General features: G+C 40.1%; 1 pseudogene; it reads left to right on the forward strand.

Moving 5' to 3' along the window:
- Positions 1-7,207: 7,207 nt before the first annotated feature.
- LOC142355609 (uncharacterized) lies at positions 7,208-20,235 on the forward strand (annotated as a pseudogene).
- The last annotated feature ends 3,311 nt before the right edge of the window (positions 20,236-23,546 follow it).

Raw genomic sequence — 23,546 nt, forward strand, 5'->3', positions numbered from 1 at the left:
TAAATTTGCCAGCCGTTTTTTGACATCATTAAAATAATCTCTAGAACTAACTACTAAGCATTGAGCATGGGGGACCTAGATCCCTAACAGTGAGGTTATAGTTGCTTGATTAAAAAATAGCCCAGATCATTCCGAGATCTATTATACAGAAGCATGTAAACCGAATTTTAAAACTTTATTTGAAGCTGTTAGTAGCAAAGCATCCAATAATTCAACACATTTTTGTCTGTTAAATGCGTGCGTTTCAGGGGTTATAAGAAAATTGTTGTTAAATTTATTGAAAAGATTGAGGGTTCCTGAAATGCATCAGACAGGACCGCTGCGCCGCTATCAGCGCCAGACTAGTTTCAATAGTGTTGTGTGACATAAAGATTTAATCTTTTGTTATTGCAAAGTTACCTTATGCAATATGGAGAGTTAGAGATTTGTCAAGACAAATTATTGGAGCCTTATAAAGTCAGATTTTATCACCGTGTACTCGATCTTGTCATTGTATACGAATGATTACACTTCTGGGTTTTTAATATTTGCCAATTAATCATTTGTACCCCTAATATACCCGAATTATATCCTCAACATAAAGTCCAATGCCCGTAAGCCTTGATTGTGATAGCTGATCGGCCTCATAATCAGACTGGTTAGTAGTTATAACTGCACTGATCAATAACTTGCTGAGATCAATCGGGGGGATTTGAGGAAAAGCTGTTAAATTTCACGGCTGGTTCTTCCACTATCAGGATTTGTGGGAATTTGTTCACAGCGAGGGGTATTAGGACCAACAGCATAAAATAATTTCATGATAACTAGTAATGTTCCTTAGTTAGAAATGAGTTATAATTTAGCCGGAGTTCTAAGTTTACACCTTTCGTTCTTTGGCTATGCGGTTTGATCAAATTTACGTTTGCAATAAAGCCCGCATTTGAACTTAGACAAAGTTTGAAGCGAAGAATAACACTAAGTAACTTTTGTTGTCATTCTGTTATCCCAAACTAAATGGGCCTTATTGACGTTAGTCTTCTCAATTCGTTAGTAGTAATTAAGTTACTGTTAACTTAGAGAAGATTGTCTCCACTCTCAGATGACATGGCGCCCCAGTTTATTAGAAAATGTCAAATTAGACCCTCTCAATAGATGTCTGCAAGTTTTTACAAGTTTATTGTAACCAATGATTCGGGTGCTTATTTCTGCCCCTACATGTTCAGGAAGATTATAACTAAGCTGGAATAGATTTGAAATGGTGTTATAAAAGTTCCTGGTGTGGTACATTAGTTCCCATAAATTAACAGGTTAATGTGAGAGGAAGTAGCACAAGAGGTTGTTCAGGTAGAAATTATTTGAGAAATTTTCATGTATTTTGAAGCAGCCATAGCTAATTAGTCGCAGAAAACAACTGGGCTTATTTCGAGCGTAATTTTACGAGGAAGGTTTTGCAAATTGTGGAATTGAACATGCTCTCCAAGTTGGGCAACCGAAAGTAACTGCCGAAATTTTGGAAAAATTTGCTTGGTCTTTACAGAAAAATTGAACTCTGAACAATAAAATATGAAATACCTGAGTTCTATCGAGGCAATTCTATGGCAGACTCTGATAAGCTAGCAAATTTTTTCGACACTATACTTATATTAATACCGGGTCTGAGCAATATTTTGGCCGGAAAGGATGGAAAAACGTTGAGCAAATTTTACAATTAGCTCCGTTATCATCAGATTTTGCGTATTTAATTAAATTGCATCGAAACGACAAATTTTCAGCCAATATTGATCTGGTTTTTGTCTGCCTTAATATAAACTCAGTAAACGAGAACTGTAGTTCGATGATTTAATTCAACTTTTTTCGACATATAGCAACGTATAGTTTCAACGATCAATGCAACGTGTCAGTATCAGTCATGTACAAAGTAACGATCAAGACAACAAGTGAAAACTTAGACGGCAAGGTTTTTTCGATGCTCTTTTACTGGTTTTTTGTCTGATGTCATTGACGTCAAATCAGTTCGTATTCAATCGGCAATTGTCTAGAAAAACCTAAAAATATTAAGCCGAAAACCAGCTTAATCGATACATATCATGGTTATATTTACTTAAAATTAGGTTAAATGAACTTTTTCGTAACTTTCTAGGTATATTAGAGCGTATTTTATTAATTTAGAACGATTTCTATATGCGTTTAAAATACTGGAATCTGATTGGTTAATATTATTCGTTCATTTACTGCGTAACATCCTCCGGCCCGGAAGAAGATGTTGGGAAAACTGGTACAAGTTTTACAAGCGGGCGGACGAGTGAACCGGTAGACGTTCGTAAAACGGCGGAGCGCGCGACGCTATCGGAGCCGTAACGGAGTTCCACAATCCGAGCGGTTGGGTAGTAACCCCTAGGGTTGGTTTCCTCAACTATCCAAACCAAGTCACCGGTCTTAAGGTGTTGCTCGGCAGGCGTCTGCCACTTAGAGCGTCGGTTCAGCGTCAGTACATACTCTCTGATCCAACGGGACCAGATCGCATTAGCGTATGACTGCGCACGGACGTAACGTTTACGATGGTTGAGCTCATTATTACCGACAACAGACGGAATACCGGTAGAGTATTCACCTAAAAGAAAGTGGTTGGGTGTTAAAGCGTTCAAATCGCACGGATCGGCGCTTACGGGTGTTAAAGGACGCGAATTGAGAGCATTCTCCACGAGACAAAAGGTGGTATGCAGTACCTCATCCGTGAGGCGACGCGTGCCAAGAATAGTATACAACACGCGCTTGAAGCTGCGTACCAACCTCTCCCAGATACCACCTTGATGTGGTGCGCTGGGTGGACTGAACCTCCACTTTATACCTTTGTGAGCGAGCTCAGCTGCAATGTTGACAACGTTCCACTTTTCAATACTTTCTCGGAGTTCTTTCTCCGCTCCAATAAAGTTAGTGCCATTGTCCGACCAAATCATGGCAGGTGTACCTCTACGTGACACAAACCGCTCAACTCCCATAACACAAGAACTGGTGTCCATGGATGTAACTATCTCAACATGGACAGCGCGAGTAGTGAGACAGGTGAAGAGGAAGCCCCACCTTTTCTCAGTAGTACGGCGGACAGTTACATAGAATGGCCCAAAGTAGTCAACGCCAGTGTTCGTGAAGGGAGGAGACTGGTAAGCAAGTCTCTCCTTAGGTAAGTCAGACATGATTGGTTGCATAGTTACAGCTTGGAATTCTCGGCATCTTAGGCAGTGTGCTTTGATGGAACGCAAGGATGATCTTAGTTTCAGTACTGTGTAGTGTTCCTGCACAATTGATCTTAGGTATTCAACGCCCTGATGGTAATGCTTTACGTGCGTGTGTTCAAGGAACAGTTTTACAAATGGATGACGTGCATCTAAGATGATTGGGTGCTTTACGTTGAACCCAACTTCAATTAACCGCTTGATGCGGCCCGAGGAACGGATTAGCCCATTTGGACTAATAAACGGTGAATGTGGAGCAATTCGGCTACTCCGTTTAACGAATTTATTGTCAATGAGATCTTTTCTTTCGGCTTCAAAAGATTCTCCTTGCACCAAATACTGTAGATGACGCTCGGCTTCGTCAAGCTCAGTAGGGTCGGTAATGCTACCATCGGGGTTACGGTAGCCGGCATGTTTCGGCAAAAGCCGGAGAACGTACGCGGCAATGCGCAAGTACTTTTGATAAGAACTAAACTTATCAAATGGGAATAACGACGGAACGGGAATTGTCTGTTTTTTAACAGATGTAGCGAGAGAGACAGTGTCTTCTATGATGGCTGCTTGGTTGACGCCAAGTTTGATGTTATTAATGACGTCTTTGTTCGGTACGAAAGGGAAACTTGAGTTAGATAAGAAATGTGGACCATTGACCCAACTGCTTAGTTGCAAAACCTCAGCGGACATTCCACGCGTGCCAGCGTCAGCTGGATTATCCTTAGTTGCGACGTGGTTCCATTGGTCAACGCTGGTATACTCCAAAATTTCACAAACGCGGTTTGCAACAAAGATTGGTTGCTTTTCATTAGAGTTTATCCACTGAAGAACGGTCGTGCTATCCGTCCACATGAATACTTGGTTAACAGTTACAGTAAGTGCCTGAATAATTTCGTTCTTCAGTCGAGCGGCAAGTAGAGCTGCTTGCAATTCCAGTTTAGGGACAGTCATTACTTTCATTGGCGCCACACGCGCTTTCCCCAAAACAAACGCAAGCTCTGTTTTTATCTTGCCCGTAGGAGTTGTTACTCGGGCTCGAAGAAATGCGACGGCACTAAAAATATCCTGGGAACTGTCACCGAACATATGCAACTCTGTATTATCAAAAGGTCCACTAAAGTAACTTCGAGGTATTTTGATGTTTTCAAGCTTTGGTAAGTCCGCACTCCAGACCAAAAATCTTTGAACCATGTCCTGTGGGAGCTCGTCATCCCATTGTTGTCCTGTGACACGCCAGATGTCTTTTAATAGCAATCGCGCACCGACGGTAAACGGTGCGACAAGACCAATGGGGTCAAAGACTTTCGAGACAAGACTTAGGACCAAGCGTTGCGTGAGGGACTTGGTGATAGCGCAGCTTGTACCCCGACTCACAACTAAAGTGTCATTAGTGTGATCCCACTTTAACCCTAGCACATGCGATGAATCCTCCTGACATGAAACAATAACCTTGGGCTCAGTCGATTGAGGAGAGCCATCAATTCGATCAGCCAGATTTGGCACATTGCTTACGAATTTGGTAAGCTTGAACCCACCGAGATGGAGAAGATGTACCAATTCCTTCGATTTTTTGATGGCTTTCTCAGGAGACTCCACTGAGTCAAGGTAATCGTCCATATAGAAGTTTTCAAGGACGGCTTTTGCAGCTTCGGGGTAAAATTTGGCATTGTCTCTCGCAGTGCGTTGTAATGCATAGTTGGCGCATGTGGGCGAGTCCTTAGCCCCAAATATATGGCGCGTATATTGATACACTACAACGTTAGTTGTGGGGTCCTCCCGCCACAGAAAGCGAAGTGATGGTTGATCTGATGGTAATACACCAACCTGTAGAAACATTCCCTCGATGTCGGCAGAGACGGCATATGGATGTTGTCGGAAGCGAAGAAGTACATAAATAAGGTTTTGGAGCAGATCAGGGCCAGTGAGCAAAGATTTATTCAGTGAGGCGCCATGAAATTTTGCTGCTCCATTGAGCACCCTACGCACCTTACCTGGTTTGTTCGGGTTTAAAACCGGATGGTGGGGTAGGTACCACTCTTTATCAGACCGACTCTCAACCTTGTGATCGTCCGGAACCTCAATTACATACCCCTTGTTTAGGTCTTCCTTGATGGTACTAGTATACTTCTCTCTAAGGTCTTCATCCCTAGCCAATCGTTTTTCGAGCGATTTTAGTTGCACAAGGGAGGAGAAGTAATTATTTGGGAGCTGGATGTTGTCTGCTGCCCACAGCATTCCGACATCGTATCTCAGGCCATTGTGTATGGTGGTACTCTCAAGGACTTCGTGAGCCCTTGCGTCTGCTGCAGATCTTGAGTCGACCTGCTTGTTTGCCCCGAATGATTCAATGTCGTACCATGACTTTACTTGACTTGCTAACTCATTGTCTTCTTCGATATTCACTTTAAAGCACGTTGAGGTTAAACACGAACTTGATGGTAACGGACCGCTTAAGACCCAACCTATGGGCAAGCGTACGGCAACGGGTGAACGCTTCTCATCGGCAGAGAAGTATTCTAACGGGCGGATGGCATGATAGACATCTTGTCCGAGTATCATCTCAATGTCTTTATAGGAATATGTTACGGGATCAAGGACTGCTAAGTGTGGGTAAGTCTCTTGCAGGGCCTGTACATTAATTATATCTGAGCCGACGTTCAGACTCTCTTTAACGAAAGGGTTGACGGTGAATGGTTCGAAATCTTGTTGTTCTTTTGGTTTTACAGTAACTTCAACAACCCTAGTATCAACTACTTCTTCGGTATTAATACCCTTGACAGTTAGCTTTAGTGCTTTACCGTGCAAACCGAGTCTATCTGCGAGACTACCGGCCACCCAAGAGTTACTGCAGGCGGTATCACACAAAACTAAAGCCTTGGTATCTAAACCGGACGAATTGACCAACTGCAATTCAGTCACCTGAAGGAGCCCCTTAACATCAGTAACAGATGACATTGTTGTGGTCTTATTAGGCTGGAGTTGACTAGAAGCTGCTTTACTTTGCCCTGTGTTGCCAGAAGGTTGAATGGTATTGGAATTTGTCGACTGTTTTGTTGGGAAAACCCTATCTGCTCCATGCAATAGTGTGTTATGCGAACTATTGCACCCTTCTGCTCGGCACTTTCTTGGTTGAGGGCACTGGCGGAATGTGTGCTTGTCCCGTAAGCACGAAAAGCAAAGTTTATTATCCGCCACCAACTTAGCTCTCTGGGTTGGAGTCTTTTCCTTGAAAACTCGACACTCCCATAGCCGGTGGTTACCTTTGCATACAATGCAGCAAGAGTAAGTGTTTGTGGAAGAAGATGGCATTTGCTTCTTTTTTTCCCTTTGTTGTGAATTTGATGCAAACACTTTTGAGGCTGTTTTGGTCTTGGTTACTGAAGTGCTGTTATCTTCAGGCCTTGCCTTGGTTGCGCTTTGTTTCATAAGATCGTGGGCCTCAGCCTTTTCTTTAAGCCAGTCGTTAAAGTCAAGGAGGGTAGGCTTAAACCAGTGCTTCTTAACCGTAAAGAGTGACCATGACTCTTTCATGTTTGGTGGTAACTTCTGTACCGCTTGGCTAAGTAGGGAGGCGCTCTTCAGGTCAGCATCATATGATAGTGACTTGAAAACCCCAACGAGGCTGGATATGGCTGCAGAATAGTTAATGATGTTATCACTATTGTGCATTTTAAGAGGCGGAAAGTTGCTTAGTTTATCCAAGTGTGCACTTACGACTGCCTGTGGCTGGCCAAATTTACGTTCCAAAGTCCTTAGTGCGTCCTTGTACATTAAACCACAGTAAGCAAACTCGGCAATTGCAATCTTTGCTTTACCGGTGACGAGTGTTTTAAGGTACGTCAATTTAACGTCATCAGTGAGCGACTGCGAGTCAATCGCGCTTTTGAATTGACCATACCACTCGTGCCATTGTAATGGATCGCCATTATACTGAGCAAGTTTCCATTCTGGCAAGGGGTCATTTTTCTTGCTGGTTATTGCATCAGCCAACTCCCTAATCAATGACGCATTGTCCGGTGTCGAAGGAGCAGGTGCAGACACCTGCGGACCACTCCAACTCAACGGGGTGGGCCCAATATAGGGGTATGTTGGCTGAAAAACCGGAGTGGCTAGACCAGGTACAATATTACTTGTAGTTGCAATCGGGTTTTGCTGATGTGTGCCGGATGGTGATTGCATATCAATCAAAAGGGGCGAATTCTGATAAATTCGTAGTGGAACATTAGTGCTTGATGGTGCGATATGCGTGTGTACATTTGGAGGCAGACTATTCACGGTGGTTGTGTCTTGGTTGACTATTGACGGTCTGTGCTGTGGAAACCGCCAATGACTCATATTTGGCACAAAGTTTTGGCCAAGAGGAATAGTGGGCAAATTTGGGACAGGAGGAGCAACGGAACGTACGACTTTGTGTACTCGGTTATTATTATTTCGAAAAGTTTCGTTGACGAGAGGCTGATTACTCAAAGTGGCTTGTGGGATGGGAGCAGTGAGGTTAGGTGCAAAGACTGGGTTCGGAATCGGAAGGACGTTAGGATGAGCGGGTTCGGAGTTGTGCTGTTGAATGTTTGGACTTGGTGGGGCGCTTGGGTGCAGGGGAACGTTGATTGTGGGGGCTGGATGATTTGTCGAAAAGGGAGGAAGAGTGTTGTTTGGTGCTCGGGGGACAAAATTAATTTGTTGTTGGGATAATATTCGCTGGGCCAAATTATTCTTCGGCAGACTTGATGTTTCAGGTCCCCTGGATTGTGCGTGTGGAAAAAACTCGGATGCATTATTTTGATTTTCTTGTGGTGCGAACGTCTGTGGTGGAATGGGCTGTTGAATGGGCGGTGAAGAAGCCCCTGGGGCGTGTACAGAAGGTGGCTGACTATCCGCGGTTCCTTGGTTAGTTATGGTTGGAAGCGCCACGCCTTGCTGGCCTGTTTGATCCATTTGCGCCCTTAGGTGCGCCTGGTACAACGCCTGTGTGTTAGCAGCAGCCAAAAAATTTTCAGGTGGCGTATAATATGGATCGAGTTGCTGTAAGGTCTCAACGCTTAAAAAGTAATTGCCTCGACAATTTTTTGGAATCGAATGCCTTGAAATGTCAGTGTCGTGATCATCCACTGCTTCGCCGTTATTATGGCTAGGGCATTCTGGAGGGTCTTTCGTAATCTCTGGTTCACCAGTGTTCTCGTTGTTATTAAAACTTAAAGCAAGTGAGGTGTTGATCCAATCCTGGACAGCCTTTTCACTTCTCATTGAGCTCCTAGCACTTGCAGTTGTTTCAGAGTGGCTACCTTTGGAAACGGCGTCCAGCAGTTCAAATTCTTGCAGAGTTGCCTCTGCCAACCGTTTCCTGTTGCTTTCCTCCAGTTCATCTAATTCCATTTGCTTTTTCTGTTTAGCAAGGCGAATGGCTGCTTCATTCTGTTTTTCAATCTCTTCGCGCTTCATTTTAGCGATTACGTAATCATGTTTACGCTGACTAGATGTTTTTGACGAGGTCATCAATGAGGGAAGTCTAGAACAAATGGAAGCCCTCGGTTCCTGAAACTCACTCACTTTATCATCAGCAGAGTTGATGTAGTTTCGTGCTGAAGTGAGGATCTTGTCGTTCTTAGTTGTCATTGCCTCTAAGTAAGACTCTAGTGAAGGAACAAGTGCACTTGGATCCTCCGTTTTTCCAGCAAATGCAATCAGGTCCTCATTTTTGTCTACAACGGTCATAAATGCATCGTTGCACTTTGTTACTAGGCGTTCAACTTTCACTCGCCTACTCTGAATATTTATACAATGAAGGATATCTTCATGTATAGCATGCAAATCAGCTTCACGCTTTGACCTGGCAGCGTACAACTTTTTAACTTTTTGATCAAGACTACTAGACATCATGATGTTATTACTTCCAATGACCAGCAAAACTACCACAGCACACGGTTATCTATTATATGCACACTCCAAATAAATCAAATCCACGCAAATCAAACCTAACGCAAAAGGGCCCCAAACACAGCACAACGTAGACAGTCTGCAAAACAAACCGCCCAAAGAGCAAAAAGGGTCGTCGAGCACACAGTGCCCGACAAAAACAGAAGTGGGGGGCTGAACGCTATGCGCTCAACGCGGAGGGAGACAAAGGACACACGGGAAGTCGAGCGAGCAACGCGCGACAAAACGGAGACGTTACGGATGGGAAGTCGAGCGAGCAACGCGCGACGCGACGGAAACGGGACAGACGAGAAGTCGAGCGAGCAGTGCGCGACGGAACGGAAACGGGACGTGCGGGAACGCGGGTGGAAAACGCGCTACGCAACGAAACGGGACGGTGGGAGAGAACGGGCGGGAAAATGAGGTTGGATAGAACTATGTTAGCAGACCACAGCAAAAACTCAAGCAAACATCCTAGCCGTAACTCCAGAACAAACTTAAGTCACACCCTAGGAAGAAGGAGAGAAGCTACTGCAAGACAATCTAATATAGTTCATAATGGGTCTATAACGACAAATTTAACGACAAACTATTTTACGGCAATGCAGTAGTACACTAAAAGGATGAAAAAGTCGAGAAATTTACTAGCCGTAACTCCAGAATAAACTTAAGTCACATCCTAGCAAAACCCAAACCAAAACAAACAATCAGCATACTAACGGTATTAAACAAACTACAGCAAAATTGAATTAACTACAATAGTGTATTTGTAGACTAAGACAGTTGGAAAAGTCAAGAAACAATCCAGCCGTAACTCGAGAATAAACTTAAGTCACACCCTAGAAGGCAACAAGACCAAACCAACTAGCAATCATACAGGTACACACAAACATAACGCAGCAAAATCAATATACTACAACAGGAAGGCTAGTAAATTAGTAAAGTTGAAAAGTCAAAAGACAATCCAGCCGTAACTCGAGAATAAACTTAAGTCACACCCTAGAAAGTTGTAAGACCTAAACAACAAACAAGCATACTAGCATACTCAACATACTACATCAAAAACAACAACATACTTCATCACATATGACATACTACATCGAAAATTGGAAAAGTAGCGATGAAAACGAAAAGCGAAGTTTTGGGAGAGCGACGTTATTGAGAAGAAAAAAAAATGTAACACGGAAAACTGAAGAGTGAAAGGACGAAAAGGACGCCTGCAGAACGGTTCATAAACGATTGACGAGAATAATTATGGGAATTCGATATTTTTTTTTGTAGGCCGGGGGTTGTAAAAATTTTCACAACTTTTTTTGTGTAATGAGTTTCACTCAATTAACGAACCTCCTTGTTGAGAAAATGATTTTTTGACAAATTTGTCAAAATTTTATGCATTTGTCCGATTTTTTTCAAATTTTGGTCAATTTTTTGCAAATTCTTGTTTACGGAACGGTAATCCAGTAAACTGGACGGTTTTAAACTCAGAAATACGGTTTATCAATATTCGATATTGATATTCTATGTTTTTTCGATTTGCATCAAAATTGACCAAAAATTTTCAAAATTGGACAAATTAGCATAATGTTCTCGCAGTTTTCTCTTTATCATAGGTTATTCTTTGATATACGAACCGGCTATATCAATTTTCTCGACTTTTTGGTAAATCTATCAAAAATTTTCAAAATCGATGTTTTTTCGTCACGAAAATTTTGATATGTGGGGTTTGATGATGACCGGATATCTAAATAGCGGAATTCTTAAGATTTCCGCGTTGAAAATCGCGAAATTATTAATTCAAGATTTCCGCGTTGAAAATTACGGAATTCTTAAGATTTCCGCGCTGAAAATCGCGGAATTCTTCTTAATTTAAGATTTCCGCGTTGAACAACACGGAATTTTTAAGATTTCCGTATCGAAAATCACGGAATTCTTAACTTAAGATTTCCGTGTTTAAAAAACACGGAATTTTTAATTTTTTGATCTGATACCGTTAATTTTTTGATAACCCAATATATTTGATTGAGAAGTGTGGGAAATTCGGGGTTGGAATTTGCCGTCTAAATTGAAAATTTTAATTTACTGCCACAAAAATATTTGTTCTGTTCTTACAGTTTCCGCTACTATTTTGCTCCAGTATTGTGGTCCAGCTTTGTGTCCAGTACAAAGTGCGACCAACCCGAGCCCTAGCAGCCTTGTCCAGTACAGCCTATTATTCCCACTATGACTCTCAGTAGCAATGGACTGCAATTGAAGTTGCTCATACACTAATGGTCATTGCTGTTCTGAGTCTGATAGGAAGTTGAGCCAGCTCGCAGAAATGCATCCATTGGAATCCTCGCACTCAAATATTCCAGGCTTGCACGTGGCGGGAGGGTAATACACACATCTGAACTGGACACTTTCCACTTCAGCGATCATGACAAAGAAAATAAACAGAGCCACAGCAGTATAGTGTCCTTTTTCCCACGACTCCTTCTTCCTACTTCCGAAAATCATTTGAGTTAATGGAGTTGTCGAATCCCTTTGTGCCTATTTGATTCTGCTATTGCGCAGTCGAGGCCCGAATTTGAGTTGGGAACGGCACCAATATAAACTCAGTAAACGAGAACTGTAGTTCGATGATTTAATTCAACTTTTTTCGACATATAGCAACGTATAGTTTCAACGATCAATGCAACGTGTCAGTATCAGTCATGTACAAAGTAACGATCAAGACAACAAGTGAAAACTTAGACGGCAAGGTTTTTTCGATGCTCTTTTACTGGTTTTTTGTCTGATGTCATTGACGTCAAATCAGTTCGTATTCAATCGGCAATTGTCTAGAAAACCTAAAAATATTAAGCCGAAAACCAGCTTAATCGATACATATCATGGTTATATTTACTTAAAATTAGGTTAAATGAACTTTTTCGTAACTTTCTAGGTATATTAGAGCGTATTTTATTAATTTAGAACGATTTCTATATGCGTTTAAAATACTGGAATCTGATTGGTTAATATTATTCGTTCATTTACTGCGTAACACTTGGCACATTTCAATTTCGCTAATCTAACTCTCAAAAATCAACAAGTTGTCCTTTTTAGGTCTGAGCTAACATCATCTATGAGCCAGGGCTCCGAACACCCTTAACGAAATTATCCACTCTCATAAAATAGTTTTAGTTAACTGAATTTAAACACCTGTAATAAGAGAATTTTAATTGCGCACCCTCAATATTGGAGTTGAGGTCCAAGACTGGCATGACGTCTGAACAAACCGCATCGGGCGCTAACATAGGGGTATGTATAGCAATGATATCAAGTTGCAGACCCTGGATAGTTGTCAGAATGAACGAAATTTGTAACAACGGGTGCGTAAAGTTCTGACAACAGATTGTTAAGATTTGGTACAACTGAGTTGGAACAAAAAGGGATTTTATATCGTTTGATAAAAAGGTCACTTTAATTGAAAAAACTCTAAAAACAGGCAACTTAATGCACACTAAATGGTGATAGCAAATTGCTTCAAAATTGATAGGGCTTTCTCAGAAATTGTCGCCCTGCAAAAAAAACAGCAAAAAAAATGACGCAACGAATGTTTTTTGGTCTGCAAAAGCTTTGAAGTATTTCATATCTGCGCCATAATTTCAACTTAAAATTAGTTATCAAGAAATTTAAAACGAAACCATTCCAGTCCAAATTAAATATTTACATAGATCTGGAAAAAGAAAATTTTGTGAGTTTTTCGTATAAATCATGAATTTTAAAGCAGAGAACCGACTAACGACATCAACAGGCCAACGAAAAGGTAGCAGAGTCAGAAAAGACTTCAATGTTTTTGCGAATCATCATCCCAAAGTTTTTGACAAAAGTTCTGATTCGAATGGGAAAGAGCACAACTATCTTGTTCATAAATTGAGAGACGTTTTCTATTTGGCCATACAGAGTCAGGTTTATATACCAATGAAGTTAAACTTTTTGATCTTTGAGACATCTTAAAAACGTATATAAAGAGAAGAAAACAAAAAATATTTCGGTGAGATTTTTTCAAGACGTTGTGCTGTAGTCGATGTCTGACGTTATTGGCACCAAAATGAGCGCCAATTTTATGGTTTTTTATTGTCATTTACAGAATGCTTCATAAATTCACCAGCTTCTCAAAAAAATATCCAAAAGCATTTTATTTACCATTTACAGTTAATTTTCAAAAAGTGTATACGATACACTTTAATTCCTTGTTGCATCAAACAGTAAACATTTACAATAACCTTATCTATATTCATTGCATTTTAACACAAAAATTAATTGCACATGTGAATTAACGACTGCATGTAGACGGAAAATGTTTTCGCAAAAAAAGAGAAAGCCTATAATAATAAACTGCATTGAAATTGTACAACCGTAATGAAATTGGGGAAGGACGTAAATTACAAAATTTGATTAGGAATGAAAAAGTCAATTTTTCCATGAGTACTGTTGTTGTAAATGAAGCTCGTCAGGAAATGTTATGAAAAAAAACAAGCAAATTCCTTTTGTACCTCATAATCCAAGTTTCTGACATTGTTATCAAAAAACATAAGTTATCGTACATCGTGATTGTGTGTTAATATAGCAGCTCATTCATATATTGTATTGTGTAACAAGAAAAAAATTTAATCAGCAAAAAGAGCGGTGAAGCTCAAAAACGTGTCTGAAATGTAGACAATATTGAGACAAAGGGCAACTGATATCACGCTGTTGTGGCCTAATTATGTTCCGCTGCGATTAAACGATAACAGCAGTTATTACCATTAACATTAAAAACTTTGAGCGCCATATTGTTAAATTTGTATCCTGTTCGTTTGTTTAAAAATGTAACGGCTGCTCTCCTATCAAAGTCAAGGAAAACTTTACACCGCCCAGGTCGTTTCAGCGGTTTCAAATCTGTCCGGATATTGTGTTTTTGCAATTAACTTTTGTGAACTGTATTATCCGCAATACTGTATAATGCCATTGCATTACTCGCTTCTCAATTTCTCTTGATAACTAATTGCTCAGCTTTGCTTTTTAACATACAACTTCGCTTCAACTAAGCAAAAATCCAAAATTTCAAATAACCAAATAGTCTCAAATTAGAGGTTTTTCAATGATATCTCGTTAACCACAAATGCTATTGGGATAAAATTTCACAGCGTTATGAGCGTTAGGTAGGCCTACTATCTGATGTAAAAATAAGCAACGCTTGGTAAACTGCGTTGGTGGGGCTACCTTTTATGTTTTATACCCAATCTTAATAAAATCGGAGCACAACTTCAACACAACTACCCGAAGTTTGTTGGTTCTGTGTGCGCGACTTAATAAAATCTTCACAAATAAAAGGACATCTAAGCTTGCTTTGTTCGAGAGACTTGTAAGAAACAAACAAACGTTCAGCAACGACCAAATGTCAGCAGCCAAAGAATTGAAACTCGAAATCATTGATGAAATTTGGAATTTGCATACCAAAAATTACAAATTTACAACCGTAACTGATACTATTGCGTCAATAATTATAATAATTGAACGTTGCAGCGTCAAATTTCATGCTGAAGTTGTGACCTTTCTCAAATTACTGTTTGTCGAATCGAAGAAACTTCAAATGTTGGATGTCACTTCCAGTCATTCAGACGCAAAATGCGAAACCCAAAAGTAGGCTGACGAAATGAGGCGTAGGCTTGACGCACAGGAAAGACGGAGCAGTTTATCGACCACCGAAAGCGTTAAATCTTCAGATAGTGGAAGATCAGAACACACTCCTCACAGCTCAAAATCTCAATCTGTGACATATTAATAGATCAACTAAAATAAAGTAACAAACAACCCCCCCCCCCTCTTCCCCCTAACCCTCCTCGGTAGAATGCAACCATCTATAAGTCATGGTTTCGAACCTTTATAATGTAAAACTAAATTGAAATTGGTCGTCCCACCTCCCATTAACCTAGACATTAAACCCGTGCTGCTAAAACGTTCATTAGTTCGTACACTAATCATAACCAAAACGCAAAGTAAGTGATTTCCTAACAAAGAAACGATTGAAAACAATTACCTATTTGTAATTATATTTAAATTTATTAATTGCTTGCTTGCTCTCTGCTCCCTTTGCAAAAAAAACAAGAGAATTCAAACAAACTTTGATCTACAAAACCACCCATGAGCAGATCTGATTGAGAATACCACCCAGAGCAGATTGAGAATTAACCTCAATTCAAGAGGAACGAAAAGAGTCTGCTTTAAAAAGACAAGAATTGCAATAATTGCATTCCAATTCTCGAAAAATAAAAGATCGTTATACGAGACGTAACAGCCAGGTCACTTGGCACATTTCAATTTCGCTAATCTAACTCTCAAAAATCAACAAGTTGTTCTTTTTAGGTCTGAGCTAACATCATCTATGAGCCAGGGCTCCGAACACCCTTAACGAAATTATCCACTCTCATAAAATAGTTTTAGTTAACTGAATTTAAACACCTGTAATAAGAGAATTTTAATTGCGCACCCTCAATATTGGAGTTGCGGTCCAAGACTGGCATGACGTCTGAACAAACCGCATCGGGCGCTAACATAGGGGTATGTATAGCAATGATATCAAGTTGCAGACCCTGGATAGTTGTCAGAATGAACGAAATTTGTAACAACGGGTGCGTAAAGTTCTGACAACAGATTGTTAAGATTTGGTACAACTGAGTTGGAACAAAAAGGGATTTTATATCGTTTGATAAAAAGGTCACTTTAATTGAAAAAACTCTAAAAACAGCCCCAGTCAAATTAGGACGGTTATCTTGCAAGATCTTGCAAGATTCTTGCAAGAATCTTGCAAGATTACGCATCATCTTGCAAGATCTTGCAAGATTCTTGCAAGATCTTGCAAGATAACCGTCCGATTTGCAAGAGTCTTGCAAGATAACCGTCTATCTTGTAAGACTCTTGCAAGATAACCGTCTTGCAAGAAGCGCCGGAAACGTGCCTTAGCTGCTGCATGGGCCTCTTTGGCTTCTTTGAAGATTAGAGAATAGGATTCGACCTATTCTCTAACCGTCAAAGAAAAGAGGAGAGACCCTAAAATTGCTAAGGCTAAAACGTATAAATAGGAACATCATCTTAAATGCGCAGAAGGGGTCACAAAAAGGGCAGGGGGTTTTTTGCGCTGCAGCAGGGGTCACAGAAAGGGCAGGGGGTTTGTGTGCTGCAAAAGAAAGCAAACAAATATAAATAAGAACATCAGCAAAACACAAGCACATGAGAGGGGGCACAGAAAAGGGCGGGGGTGAAGCACGAAAGAAAAGGAGCGAAAGAGAGAAGGGTGGGGGCTGAACACACACAAACAAAAGAAAAGCACATCGCCATAGGCGAAAGGGGATGGGAAGAAAACAGCAAGGGGGAAAAACAGAAGAGGCGAGCGAGCGAACAAGCGGCGGCGAACGAACAACCGGCGGCGAGCGAGCAAGCAAAACCGAGCAAACGAAGACGAGCGAACGCGAACGAGCTGGCAGAACGAGCAACCGACGACGAGCGAGCGAGAACGAGCGCGAAAAGGAGCAAGGAGAGTGCTGAAGCGAAACGAGAACAAAAAACTCACAAAAAAAGAACAAAAAACAAAAAAAAATTGCCCGTAAGGCAGAGCACGCGCAGGCGCGCGCGCAAGCGAGAGAGAGAGAGAGAGAATGAGAGTGAGAGAGAGAGAGAAAGTGTGTGAGAGAGAGAGAGAGAGCGAGAGAGAGAGAGAGAGAAAGAGAAAGTGAGAGCGAAAGAAAAAAAAACGAAAGAAGGAGAGAGAGAGAGAGAGAGAGAGAGAGAAAGAGCGAGAGGGAGAGAGAGACAAAGAAAAACAAAGAATAAAGAAGGAAAGAGAAGAGAGAGGAGGGAGAGATGAGAGAGATACCGAGAGAGAGAGAGAGAGAGAGAGAGAGAGAGAGAGAAAGAGTGTTGTGAGAGAGAGCGAAAGAAAAACAAAAAACGAAAGAAGGAAAGAGAGAGAGAGAGGGAGAAAGAGCGAGAGAGAATGAGAGTGTGTGAGAGAGAGAGAGAGAAAGAGCGAGAGAAAAACAAAAAGAAACGAAAGAAGGAAAGAGAGAGAAAAAGAGCGAGAGGGAGAGAGAGACAAAGAAAAACTAAGAATAAAGAAAGAAAGAGAAGAGAGGGGAGAGAGAGATGAGAGAGATACCGAGAGAGAGAGAGAGAGAGATAGAGAGAGAGAGAGGGAGAGAGAGAGAGGGAGAGAGAGAGAGAGCGAGAAAGAGAGAGAGAGAGATACCGAGAGAGAGAGAGAGAGAGAGAGAGAGAAAGAGTGACAGAGGGAAAACGAGAGAGCGAGAGAAAGAGAGAGAGAGAGAGAGAGAGAGAGAGGGAGAGAGAGGCAAAAAAAGAGAAAAGAAAGAAAATCAATGATCATTTTTTTTGGATTTCATCACTATATGCGCTCAGAAAACTGGATGTTTCCATCATAGCGCATCTAGGAAACCATAATTAAAACAAGAGCAGAAACCGCGAAACAAGAAAGACCAAACAGTATAATCAACGAGAAAAACAAGAGAGAGAGGGAGAGAGAGAGAGAGAGAGGCAAAAAAGAAAAGCGATAACAGTAAATCAAAAATTTATAATCATTGATAATGAGTTCTGTGGGATTTCATCACCGTCAGCGCTCAGAAAACTGGATAATCTCATCATAGCGCATCCAAGGAACTATAATAAAAAGCAAGCGAACCCGCAAACCTAGGAAGACCAAAAAGTATAGAGACAAAGAAGAGTGAAGAGAGCCAGAAAAAAAAAAGAGGCAAAAGTGATAGCAATATATCCGAAATTTGTAATCATTGATAATGATTTCTGAGGGTTTTCATCACTGCCAGCGCTCAGAAAACTGAATGTTCCCATCATAGCACATCTATGGAACCATAAAGGAAAAAAAACAAGCAGAACCTGCAAAACAAGGAAAACCAGAAAGCCTAGGGACAAAGAAGCCACTAGAGAACCAGACAAAAAGTAAATCAGACAAACACAATAGAACAAAAAAACAGCAGAGAAGAAAAGCATGAGAGAAGAGAGACCACAGGAGAGAGAGAGAGAGAGAGAGAGAGAGAGAGGCAAAAAGAAAAGGGATAGCAGTAAATCAGAAATTTGAAATCATTGATAATGATTTCTGTGGGATCTCATCACTGTCAGCGCTCAGAAAACTGGATGTTCCCATCATAGCGCATTTATGAAACCATAAAGAAAAAAACAAGCAGAACCTGCAAAACAAGAAAGACCAGAAAGCATAGGGACAAAGAAGCCACTAGAGAACCACAGAGAAAAAATAAATCAGACAAACACAAAACGAGACAGAGAGAGGCAAAAAAGAAAAGCGAAAGAAGTAAATCAGAAATTTATAATCATTGATAATGATTTGTGTGGTAGTTCATCATTGTGAGCGCTCAGAAAACTGGATGTTCCCATCATAGCGCATCTATGGAACCACAAAGAAGAAAACAAGCAGAACCTGCAAAACAAGGAAGACCAGAAAGCATAGTGACAAAGAAGCCACTAGAGAACCAGAGGAAAAATAAATCAGACAAACACAAGAGAACGAAAAAAACCAGAAAAGAAAAACATGAGAGAAGAGAGAGAGAGAGAGAGAGAGAGAGAGAGAGAGAGAGACAAAGAGAGGCAAAAAAGAAAAGCGAAAGGAGTAAATCAGAAATTTGTAATCATTGATAATGATTTGTGTGGTAGTTCATCACTGTCAGCGCTCAGAAAACTGGATGTTCCCATCATAGCGCATCTATGGAACCACAAAGAAGAAAACAAGATGAACCTGCAAAACAAGGAAGACGAGAAAGCATAGTGACAAAGAAGCCACTAGAGAACCAGAGGAAAAATAAATCAGACAAACACAACAGAACGAAAAAAAAAACAGCAGAGAAGAAAAACATGAGAAGAGAGACCACAAGAGAGAGAGAGAGAGGGAGAGAGAGGGAGAGGGAGAGAGAGGCAAAAAAAGAGAAAAGAAAGAAAATCAATGATCATTTTTATTGGATTTCATCACTATATGCGCTCAGAAAACTGGATGTTTCCATCATAGCGCATCTAGGAAACCATAATTAAAACAAGAGCAGAAACCGCGAAACAAGAAAGACCAAACAGTATAATCAACGAGAAAAACAAGAGAGAGAGAGGGAGAGAGAGAGAGAGAGGCAAAAAAGAAAAGCGAAAGGAGTAAATCAGAAATTTGTAATCATTGATAATGATTTGTGTGGTAGTTCATCACTGTCAGCGCTCAGAAAACTGGATGTTCCCATCATAGCGCATCTATGGAACCACAAAGAAGAAAACAAGATGAACCTGCAAAACAAGAAAGACCAGAAAGCATAGGGACAAAGAAGCCACTAGAGAACCACAGAGAAAAAATAAATCAGACAAACACAAAACGAGACAGAGAGAGGCAAAAAAGAAAAGCGAAAGAAGTAAATCAGAAATTTATAATCATTGATAATGATTTGTGTGGTAGTTCATCACTGTCAGCGCTCAGAAAACTGGATGTTCCCATCATAGCGCATCTATGGAACCACAAAGAAGAAAACAAGCAGAACCTGCAAAACAAGGAAGACCAGAAAGCATAGTGACAAAGAAGCCACTAGAGAACCAGAGGAAAAATAAATCAGACAAACACAAGAGAACGAAAAAAAACAGCAGAGAAGAAAAACATGAGAAGAGAGACCACAAGAGAGAGAGAGAGGGAGAGAGAGAGAGGGAGAGGGAGAGAGAGGCAAAAAAAGAGAAAAGAAAGAAAATCAATGATCATTTTTATTGGATTTCATCACTATATGCGCTCAGAAAACTGGATGTTTCCATCATAGCGCATCTAGGAAACCATAATTAAAACAAGAGCAGAAACCGCGAAACAAGAAAGACCAAACAGTATAATCAACGAGAAAAACAAGAGAGAGAGAGGGAGAGAGAGAGAGAGAGGCAAAAAAGAAAAGCGAAAGGAGTAAATCAGAAATTTGTAATCATTGATAATGATTTGTGTGGTAGTTCATCACTGTCAGCGCTCAGAAAACTGGATGTTCCCATCATAGCGCATCTATGGAACCACAAAGAAGAAAACAAGATGAACCTGCAAAACAAGGAAGACGAGAAAGCATAGTGACAAAGAAGCCACTAGAGAACCAGAGGAAAAATAAATCAGACAAACACAACAGAACGAAAAAAAAACAGCAGAGAAGAAAAACATGAGAAGAGAGACCACAAGAGAGAGAGAGAGAGAGGGAGAGAGAGAGAGGGAGAGGGAGAGAGAGGCAAAAAAAGAGAAAAGAAAGAAAATCAATGATCATTTTTATTGGATTTCATCACTATATGCGCTCAGAAAACTGGATGTTTCCATCATAGCGCATCTAGGAAACCATAATTAAAACAAGAGCAGAAACCGCGAAACAAGAAAGACCAAACAGTATAATCAACGAGAAAAACAAGAGAGAGAGAGGGAGAGAGAGAGAGAGAGGCAAAAAAGAAAAGCGAAAGGAGTAAATCAGAAATTTGTAATCATTGATAATGATTTGTGTGGTAGTTCATCACTGTCAGCGCTCAGAAAACTGGATGTTCCCATCATAGCGCATCTATGGAACCACAAAGAAGAAAACAAGCAGAACCTGCAAAACAAGGAAGACCAGAAAGCATAGTGACAAAGAAGCCACTAGAGAACCAGAGGAAAAATAAATCAGACAAACACAACAGAACGAAAAAAAAACAGCAGAGAAGAAAAACATGAGAAGAGAGACCACAAGAGAGAGAGAGAGAGAGAGAGAGAGAGAGAGAGAGAGGGAGAGAGAGAGAGAGAGAGAGAGAGAGAGAGAGAGAGAGAGGGAGAGAGAGAGAGAGAGGCAAAAAAGAAAAGCGATAGCAGTAAATCAGAAATTTGTAATCATTGATAATGATTTCTAAGGGATTTCATCATTGTCAGCGCTCAGAAAACTGAATGTTCCCATCATAGCGCATCTATGGAACCATAAAGAAAAAAAACAAGCAGAACCTGCAAAACAAGGAAGACCAGAAGGCATAGGGACAAGCAAGCGACTAAAGAGCCACAGAGAAAAAATAAATCAAACACAATAGAACAAAAAAAACAGCAGAGAAGAAAAACATGAGAGAAGAGAGAGAGAGAGAGAGAGAGAGAGAGAGAGAGACAGAGAGGCAAAAAAGAAGAGATAGCAGTAAATCAGAAATTTGTAATCATTGATAATGATTTCTGTGGTATTTCATCACTGTCAGCGCTCAGAAAATTGGATTTTCCCATCATAGCGCATCTATGGAACCAAAGAAAAAAACAAGCAGAACCTGCAAAACCAGGAAGACCAGAAAGCATAGGGACAAGCAAGCGACTAAAGAGCCACAGAGAAAAAAAATCAGACAAAAAGAGAAAACAGCAGAGAAAAAACATGAGAGAAAAGAGATTTCTGCCATCTATCTTGAATCAAGGAGGCAGAGAAAAAGAGGCGAATTTTTCTCCTATAGTGACAACGCTTTTCGCATTATAAAAACAACAAACAAGGAGAAGCAAACATAACGTGCAATAAAAACAAAGAACCCGGATCTCCATCCGGTTTCAAACGTAATGAAAAAAAGCATCACAACCAAAAAAATTTCTGCCATGTATCATGATTCAACTCGGCAGATCAACTTAACAGGCGTCAAGAAAAAAATAGCTATCAGTTTTGTTCGCCAAAAAGCCAAGAAAACTAATATACACACATTATACGACTATTAGTTTTCTCACAGCACTTCTATATTTCACAAATGAAAACCAGAAGACAACAAAAGAACTCATATTAAAAAAAAAACAATTTCTGTCAGTATTTCATAAGTCAAAAAAGAACATTGAAACTATCAGGATGCTCATACACTAATTGAATCACAGATCTCCACAACATAAAAAAAACAGAACTCAAACTTTGCCATTCGGATAACAGAGCTTTCGAAAGCATATAAAAATCAACAATGAACATTATAGGCAAGTATAGCAAACATCAATTCAAAGAAACAAACTCTGAGAGACTGGATCTCCAACCAGCCTCAAAAATTTACTTCAACAAAAATGAAGGGAGTCAACAATCAATTAACTCAACCAAAAGAACAATAACAAATCGAATAATTTAAAAGCGATTAGAAATGGTTCTATTAAGCAAAGCAAGAACTTCTAGACGGCCATTTCGGTTCAAATGACAAGTATCAATTGAGTTAAAGTGCTTGTTTTTCAGTTTTGGAGGAACAAATTTCTGCTGCAACTGATCGAACAAAAGTTTATTTGTCTCTTCAACCAAATTACTTTCAACGTCTCTTCGTTTCCAGACACCAACAACAAACACTTCGGTTTCGTACCGAGCAACACAGCGCGCAAAACTTACGAGGTTAAACATAATTTCGAACGGGGACTTTGCCTTTATATCTCTATATTCAGTGAGATCATTACTACCCACTGCAACGACAACATGGTTATATTGTCTTGCTGTCAAGCTCACGTTTGGTCCAAGCTCGTTGCTTCTCATACCGCCAAACGCAAGTACATCGATTTGATGCTGTCGAAGAAGTGGATCAACTTGAATATCGTTTCTCAGATTTCGAATATTTGAATCGCCAATAAGAAGGATAGAACTAAACACAAAAAAAAACATAAATACAAGAAACAAATTGGGCATACATTAAACAAATTTAGAAATTAAAGAGCAAAGACAAAGACTGAGACAGTCAAAACCGCTAATCATTTGAAGAACTTAAAAAATCTTATGCTGAATCGACTCGTTATAAGAGAAAATTGAATTATAGAAAACGAAGAGCAATGAGTGAAATTTATTCAAAGGCCACTTACAGAAGGAAGATGAAGCAATCTGGATTTTGTTGAACCATGTGTCAAATTGGTCCCTAAACAATGCTAGCGCAGTATCGATGAATCCAGAAATCGTTTGACTGAGTGAAATATTAAGTGCATTCAATAAAATGGCCGGAGAAAAAACTACTTGATAAAAAATATTGCTTCTCCAAGCAATATTTCAAAAAAAAAAAATTGTGCTCAAACCCCTCTTTAAGCACACTAACTCGTAGGCAACTGTCCAAAGGAAGTACAACTGTTTTGAAGTTTATTTTACTAACATCAAATAAATTAAGAGAACTCAACTCACTTAACTCAAAGCAGTAATTAAAGGAGGCATTAGTTATGTCGGGTAAAATATTTAGTTCTTTCACAGTCAGAAATTTTCCAGCAATAGCAAAAACAGAGTCTGAAAATTTAGCAAAACAATCAACTTTAACAAAGGTCTCATCTTTCAATTGAAACACACATTCACTTAAATTGCCGTTTAATCTAGTATACGAAACAGAACAAAACTTTTTCCCGAGATAATTAACATGCCGAGAAAACACTATTTCAATATTTTTTTCACGGCAAAAAATCTTTGCTTCTTCTGT

Source organism: Convolutriloba macropyga, unplaced genomic scaffold, assembly GCF_964194025.1.
Source record: "Convolutriloba macropyga unplaced genomic scaffold, txConMacr16.3 SCAFFOLD_779, whole genome shotgun sequence".
Lineage (NCBI taxonomy): Eukaryota > Metazoa > Xenacoelomorpha > Acoela > Convolutidae > Convolutriloba > Convolutriloba macropyga.